The sequence below is a fragment of the Conger conger genome, chromosome 4, assembly GCF_963514075.1.
Source record: "Conger conger chromosome 4, fConCon1.1, whole genome shotgun sequence".
Classification (NCBI taxonomy): Eukaryota; Metazoa; Chordata; class Actinopteri; order Anguilliformes; family Congridae; genus Conger; species Conger conger.
The window spans coordinates 44,136,726-44,145,479 of NC_083763.1; positions in this window are offsets into that span (position 1 = coordinate 44,136,726).

Genomic DNA, 8,754 nt, shown 5'->3' on the forward strand with positions numbered 1-8,754 from the left:
TTCAATATGGGCTTTCACTTTTTTTGCAGTGACAAAAGATCAGTGGCCCTCAGGATAGTAGGCTGATGGCTCTGATAGAGAGAGGTGGGAGGGTGAAATCCCCTTGCATCTAACCTCTGTTATCAATCCTCTCACACCAAATTCCAAGGTACCAGACTCAGAGGGTGTGAGAGATGCTCTGTCAGTTCAAACACCACATTTGTGAAACCTGCAGTCATCTACAGGCATCAAGACGTGAATTTCGGTGTTCTTGACCCATTGGAGTGGCACTGCTAGCCTTCGCCATTGCTGAAAAGGGAAATAAATAATTTGTCACAAAATCATTCTGATTGGCCTACAATTATATTAGTCTGCTAGCTTATTCTGCCTGCATTGTGTAGACAGAGAGGAAATACAAAATGTTGTATTTCTGTTACTTTTCCCCTTTGGTGTCTTTGTTGCTAACATCGCTCGATGCTACCGTTTGGCTGTCGCCATGCGTCTGAAATAGATGCAGAGAAAAGAGGGGTCATTCTGGGCCAGTGCACTGGACAGTGTCCTTATGGCGTAGTGGCAGAGGTCTGCAGGGAGAAATTTCTGGGGTTGAGTCACTTTTGTGGCAGGATAATTGCAGGATGCTATATGCCAGAGACTGCTAATGAACCGCAGAGCTGTGTGGTAATGAAAAACACGATAAATTCCCAGGTAGGACCAGGAAAGCACAAACTGCAATCACAGTGACAGGCAGGAAAATACAAGAGCAGGACATAAGAAGCAGTAAGGCATTTCTGTAATAGCTGTGGAGTACTGTGAAAGTGAAGGTGAGCCTGGTGTGGTATTGTTTGCTCCCACTGTTTCCGCACTGCTGTTTGATCTCTACAGTGAGTTGAATAAAGATACACAGACTGTGGTTGTGAAAGCATGCACTACTGCGCTATACCAGAGACTGGCCAGGTTAGACTCAAAGCAAGGGGGGACATTTCATTCCTTATACCTCAGAAATGCAGAAGAATGAGCCGTATGTTTTTTTCAAACTTGAATGGTATTTCTGAATCAAAGCTATATGCTTTTACACTCATATATTTAGCATGGGTTCAGCATTGTCGCCTGATAGGAGAATGATTCTAGGTTGGTGTCATTAATTAAGTATATACATTAATTATTATGTTGACTTGTACATACATATTTTGTCAGTTGCTGTACTTTCCTAAAGAGAGGACTTGGATGATCTGGGCTAGGTATGAGACTTGAATGTTTTATTGCTTAGATACTATGCCACTGGGTGCTAAGGCAGCAGCCTGATAAATTTACATTAACAGTGCAACCCAGCTGTAAGCTTATTGAAAACTGGATGGAGTGATGAAAATCCTTTGGATGAAATTGCTTCTATTTGAATGCTATTAAATAGTCTGTAATGACAAAGCAGTCCATTTCTAAGAATAATTTTCAGTTCAAACATGAAATAGTCATTACATTACATTATTGGCATTTTGCAGATGCTCTTATCCAGAGCGACGTACAGTTGATTAGCAGGAGACAATCCTCCCCTGGAGCAATGCAGGGTTAAGGGCCTTGCTCAAGGGCCCAACAGCTGTGTGGATCTTATTGTGGCTACACCGGGATTCAAACCACCGACCTTGCCTATCCCAGTCATTTACCTTAACCACTACGCTACAGGCCGCCCTCATAGAATGCACAATGAGTCCATTAATGCAAACTTTTTTAGCATAATAAATCAACTAAAAAAATTTTAGTTTAACATTTGTGTGTCCTTTTGCGTAGCCTATTTATCCATTGTCTGTTCATGGAAGCAAAGGTAATTCTTATTTCTTTCAATGAAAAACTCTGATTCATTTTAAGATTATCATACAATTCAAAAGAGAAGCTGCTGATGGGATAAAGGCTGGTTTGAGATAATCTGAAATTGTGAAGGATGCATTTATGCTGATACATTTAATCTGTTCAAATGCAACATGGCATTGTGGTTTGTGGACTAGAAATGAAAAGATTTGAATGTGTTTTAATCTTTTAACTGCTTAGAAGTATGTAACAATCCATTATATTACATTTATTTAGCTGACACTTTTATCCAAGACGACGTACAGTTAATTACACTAAGCACAAGAGCCCAACAGCTGCACCGATCTTCTTGTGGATAGACTGGGGCTTGAACCACCTACCCTCCAGGTACCAGTCAAGCACCTTAGCCATAACTAATGTACCTGCACAACTGGCAATTTGAACATTAGAAAAACAATTAAAAAACTGTTTCAAAATATGTGTGGAATATATTCTGAATATTGCTTTGGGTGTTTTAGTTTCGGGTGCCACTATAATATTTATTTTACGTGAGGCATGTTAAGTTCATAAGATATTGTAATGTGGATGTTATGCGGGGTATGTCAGGTTCCTGTGGCATGATAATGTGGGTATAATGTACGGGGAGTCGATTTTCAGTACTGCAACAGGCAGTATATTGTGTATATTATACGTTGTGTATGGGTTCTAAGACGCATTATCGTGTGGTTATTATGTGGGGTGTGTCAGTTAGAGGCATAATGAGGTGCAGTATGTCGGAGATATGAGCAATAGTGCATGGGATAAAGGAAGTTGGACATCAACAGAGGACATCAATGGAGTTGACTCAGCTGCGAAAGTGGGAGAACATACAGTCCGGGCTTTGTTGTTTTGTACAGAGGAGCCAGGTCTCCACTAGTCATATGTCAGAGAGAGTGACTTAGCGGTTTGAAATGTGTATAGCAAACACAAAGCTGTGGAATGCCGCATAATGGCATCAATATAAATACGACGAGCTGCTCGTCTCCGGCTGCATGGGTGATTCATGTCCTCACGAGTGTGAACGCTTGCTTCAGTCGAATGCTACACAGCTTACTGACTCACGCATGCCAAACTATAATTGGTCACTTTTAATCTTTATGGTCTGCCTGCGGCAGAGTCATTACAATGTTTGGAAACATAAACAGAGCTCGTTTGCACTGTGGTGTTTCAAAGTATAGCCCAAAAATGAGTGTCGGAACTATGCTAAAAATGCTAAATACCAGAGGCTGGGTGTACCAGCTGTGGGGAGTCCACTCATGGCTGTGCTTCAGCAGAAAGTCTAGTTTACGCAATTGCAGATTTTGGATTTCAGGCTTTCACAGGGGTATAAATGTTGTCCTAGCTTCAATGATCTGCTATTTGACGAATGGATCTAAATTGGATTAAGTCATAATTCTTAACCTACTAACCAGAAATTAGAAATGATGGTTAGGTTGAAACCATACTCTTATTTTTATTCTCCAGCTCTGTAACAAGAGGTTCCATGAATTAAGCGTGGCATACATGTTTGGTAAAAAGAGAGGGATAGAAAGGTTAAGAATTCCTCTCCCAGCTGGACTGAGAGATGCTGGATTTTCATGAGGACCCAGGTCACGTGATAAGAACGAGAACACATCTGGATGACCGTGCCACACAAACCGTGGTTGTGCGGAAGTTGAACGCTGGGGAATGCAAACAATATCCACTAATTTGGAAAGCAAAATAAAAACCGCATCCTAGCTAGTAAGGATTCAAACCTGTCGCACTGGACCTTGGCGGGTGTTCTGTGTTATATCAATGGACCAGATGCCTCTCACTCACTCTCTCTCTCTGTCTCTCTTTCCCTCTCTGTCTCTCTCTCTCTCTCTCCATCCACCTCCACCCACCCCCCCCCCCCCACACACACACACACACACAAGCACACATACACACCAGTATGCTTGTTCTGACATGGCTTGATTGATGCTGCATTGGTCAGTGGTCAGTGCTCTGTGGAGGAAGCGGTCAGAAGGTCACAGGAAACTGACTCACAGAAGAAGGTATTTCACATTTTGGGATTTGCATAGTGCAGTCAAGGGAAGATAACATGAAGTGGATCATGAGTGTTTCTCCTTTGAAGAAGCTTTCCAGAAAGCTGCTAATTCCTTGTTCCTAATTATTACAAATGAGCTCAGTTATTTCCAGATGTCTCCATATTTTATTATTAGGTGATTTGGTGGTCCCTCGCCCTAGTAAAAAGACATTTGGCTCTGTGAGAGCTTTAGATTATAGCCCATATTTTAATTGTGAATAATTTATTATGCTCAAAAAAACAAAAATCTTCCAACTTGCTATTACAATATACACTCACTGAGCACTTTATTTTGCAGACTTGTACACTAGCTTATTAATACAAATATTGAATCAGCCAATCATGTGGCAGCAACTAAAGGCATAAAAGTATGCAGACATGTTCAAGAGGTTCAGCTGTTTTTCATACCAAATGTCAGAATAGGGAAGAAATATGATCTAAGTGGCTTTGACTGTGGAATAATTGTTGGTGCCAGACAAGGTTTGAATATCGCATAAACTGCTGATCTCCTGGGATTTTCATGCACAAAAGTCTCTAGAGTTTACAGAGTGCAAAAAACAAAAAGCAGTTCTGCGGGCAAAAACGCCTTGTTAATGAGGGAGGTCAGTGGAGAAGGGCCAGACTGGTCAAAGCTGACAGGAAGGTAACAGTAATGCAAATAATCACACATTACAACAGTAGTATGCAGAAGAGCAACTCTGAAGACACAATGCATCAAACCAGGATAGGCTACAACAGCAGAAAAATAACTCTAATAAAAACCTAATAAAGTGCTCACTGAGTGTAATTCCCATCACATCATAGTCAAAGATTGAACTAAGGGAACTTCAAGCAGGGAAAACAGAATGGTTGCTTATACTGTCTTTTAAGACCATAAGTATTTGGACAGAGAATCAATCTGTGTTATTTTGGCGCTGTACTCCAGCACATTGGATTTGAAGTGAAACATTGAATATGAATGCAGATTGTCAGCTTTAATTTTAGGGTATTTGGTGAATTGTGTAGGAATTACAGGCCTTTTTATACATAGTTCCCCATTTTAGGAGACCAAGAGTAACTGGATAATTGGCTACTCCGGTGTTTCTTGGCCAGCTGTGTGCATCATTTTAGTTTTTTCTTTGGTTTCAATCGTGAGTGTTTGTTGGGGAAACACCACTTTGATCCCGCTCCCCAGCAACTGGAAGGAGACTGAGACACCTTCTTCAAGCCGTGTTCTATCAAGCTCTGGACCATGATTCCGGGGTAGTCTGGGGCGTTTTTTTATTCGGCGATCCTCCTTGGCAAGTCCCTCCCCCCACCTTCAGAATTCTGCTGCGCCCTTGTGTGCCAGGCATACTCAGCTTTGGCAGGACCGGGGCGCGAACCCTGGTCCTCGGTGTGCAAACCCTGGTCCTCGGGGTGCGAACTCTGGTCCTCGGGGTGCGAACCCTGGTCCTCAGGGTGCGAACCCTGGTCCTCGGTGTGCAATAGCATCGAACTGATGCCTGCATCAAGGCCTGGTGCCTTAGCCGTGCGCCACCATGCCGCTGTGTGCATCGTGTTTTTGACTGGTGGTCACAAAAAATAGTTTTCACACTCTAGATACTAGAGGTCCATTCAAAACAAAGCTAGGAGCCAAGTGGTTATTATATAAGATGATAAGGATGTAGCTTATCATCTGACAAAGATACCTTTTGGATTTAGGCGCTTGCTCTTTCACATTCATCATGCAAGTTCCTGTGCGTGAGTCATCATATTTGAATATGTGGTCAGAATAACAGTACATAGAGGAGCAATTTAAGAACACAAACATATTAAATCAATATTGCTACAAAATGCCATTGTGAAAAAGTAGCAAATATGTTATTTATGAATATGAAAAAATTACAGATTGCCATTTTAAAAAGTAAGAATGCACTAGTGAGCTCATGACCTGCAAATGACCTGGTAGACCACGAAAGACCATTGTAGTGCATAATCAAGGAATATTTTTGATTGCGAAGAAAACCCCATTTTCAACTGTCAAACAGATCAAGGACACACTCCTGGATATATGCATAGATGTGCCAGAGACTAGAAAGAAAGATTCAGGGAAGGATTCACATCAAGATGCAAACCATGGGTAAGCCTCAAGAACAGAACAGCCCAGTTAGAGTTAAAAAATAAAATAAAATCTACACAGCTCCCTTCAAAAAGGGCTATAATTCCTTTAACGATCACTTTATGTGGATGCAAAGGCCCTCAGACAAAAGCTGGCAGACTGCACTTTAACTCATACTCATCCTTTCATTTCAATATCCTATGTACTGGACTACAGAGTCAAAAGACAAAAATTGTGTCACTGTCCAAATACTTACAGATGGCAGTGTATATGATTTTAATGACAATCCTCGGACAATGATTTAATTACACCCTAGAACCAGACCTCTCTGTTCAACCAGACCAGTGTATTGCCAGTTGGCTGTCCCATGTCTTTGAGCACCCAGCAGCCATGGCCTTTCTCTACACACAATTTACCAAGGTTGCAGAGGTTGTAGCAATGAGCATTTGGGTCTGGGTCAACTACTTAATTGTTTTGGATTCAAATACACTTGTGAAGTTCCACTACACTTGTCTGGTGTATTTGAACCTCTGAAATACTCTCAAAAAGTGCAAACCCCACCTTCTGGTCCTCTTGGTTGGTTCAAGGCACAGAAAAGTATTTTAATCCAAAGCAATTATGTAATTGACCCAGGTATGGTCAGGAAAGACAAAAAGGTACTCCTGTATTGGGTTGAATATATGCTGAATATATCCTTGTGGAAAAGAAACAATGAACGCTGCTATATTGCTCAAAATCTGTGAGACAAAAATAATCCAAAGTGGAAAAGGTGGAGTTAGAACACACTTATAGTCAAAAGGCAGAGAACTGACCCCTTACGCTCATAATTTAACCCAAGAGACAGGAAACTGATGTATTGCAAGAATATAGAATAATTGTAATGAACCAAATGGTTCATAAAGGTTTCCTTACTTTGTTTCATTAATTAATCAGACCAAGGATGAGTGAAGAACGATGACAGATTAACTTGATGTTTCTGTATTTTTAAGTTTGTAGTGAGGACTTATATTGTTGGCTAAACTACATGTACATGTATATTGTTTTATTCTGATCACTTAAAGAAAGGAAACACACTGCTAGGGCCTAACCATTTAAAAAGCCTTTGGACACTATAGATGGACAGTTTTTCTGATAAACTGTCAAAGGACTGCTTCACACTTCCTCAGCTTCTCTTACTGTCGTGAATGTTTTTGTTGAGCCCTCTTAATAGCTTCTTTCCCCCACTGGCAAGGCTGAGCAGAGATATCGAGCAATACAGGGTAGTACAGAGTGGAGACGTTCAAGAAGAGACTGGTCTGGCCTTCAGCCTACTACCATGGCAGTAGCCTGGTTGCAACCTTTTGTAATTTGTCCCATTTTGAAGTGAAAGAAGAGATTAAAACTTCCACTATAATTACTGTCTACAATAACAACACTAATCCTTACTTGTGAACCAGTGTCCAATCAGCTGTCTAATGTGGCAAACTATTTTATTATTCCACTGTAGCTGACTTATTATTTCTTTATTTAATATGTCATTTGATATTATTTTAACTTTGCTTGCATAGTTTTGGTTGTGAAAAATTAGTTTCCCCAAGGAAATAGAGGGATATATCCATACAACTATTATTGTGCACATTGTTGTCACAAGTTTGGAACATATTATTTTGGCTAATCTCTTTGTGATCTTCTACTTAGGCTGTGTATGTCTGACATCTTATTAACACAGGCCGGTAACACAATCCAGTTTTCACAGCCCCTGTGCAGACTTTAAATAGATCTGAGATGACCTGAGTGAAAGTATGCATCGCTGGGAAGAAGTACAAAAGAGGTAGTGCTCCCAGCCAGGTGAATGGAGGCCTGGCAACAATTAGAATGCTGAGGTCCTCTTGGCAGAACTCTTTAACCAGCAGTGTAGATTTAGCCAAAGAATCTTTCCTCCCATGTTTCAGCACTGCACTGTTAATGATTAGATGTACTTGACAGATCCATTTGGGATGCCAAAACAGCTGAAGTTTAGCAGTCAGCAACAGTACTAGAATCTCTCTCATCATTGCAGCAAGGAATCAACTTATTTTTTCAATTTTAAACAACACAACAGTGAGTATTCATGATGACGAAAGTAAAATCAGTGGTGGAATGAATTCAATTTTAGTTCGTGTTTTCAGAAAAATAAATGTTCTTGGACATGCCATATTGGTTCAGATATAAACATGTAAACAAAATATAACATTTGTCATAGGTACAGAACAGGAATATTAACCAGATGCTCAGCACAAAAGAATTTGCTCCTGCAATGGTTTGAGAAACATGTGTTTGAAAGTAGCTTCAGAAGAAAATATAAATGCAAACCCCTACATACATTTCCTTATTCATGTTTTCATGCATATGCTCAATCTTGAATTATTCCTTGATGATTCTTTGTACATGGTGGAATTCCCTCTCATGTTACCATGTCCAGAAGGCACAAATTGTTTTCATGTAAACAGAGCTGATGCGGGCGAAATGAAACGATGGGCCCTTATTGGCCGGCTAACGGCCTGTAAGCACTTGCAGCTGTGACTTTAAAGCTCCTTGTCCTTCTTGAGCGACACTGGCAGCTCATTGCCCATACGGCAGACTTAAAACAATGTGGGCTGCTTTCAATGAGTGTGTGCTTCCGAGTTTTGGGTTTCCCCCTCTCGCCTGCTCAGATGGGGCTCAGGGCTGTGAGGAGGTCAAGGGGTAACAGTTTGCTTTTCGACCCTCATTTGACCTCCAGGAGGGGTCATTAATCTCCTGTGTTAATAACCATCAGTAATCAGCGCTCCGATTGTTTCCAGGGTTT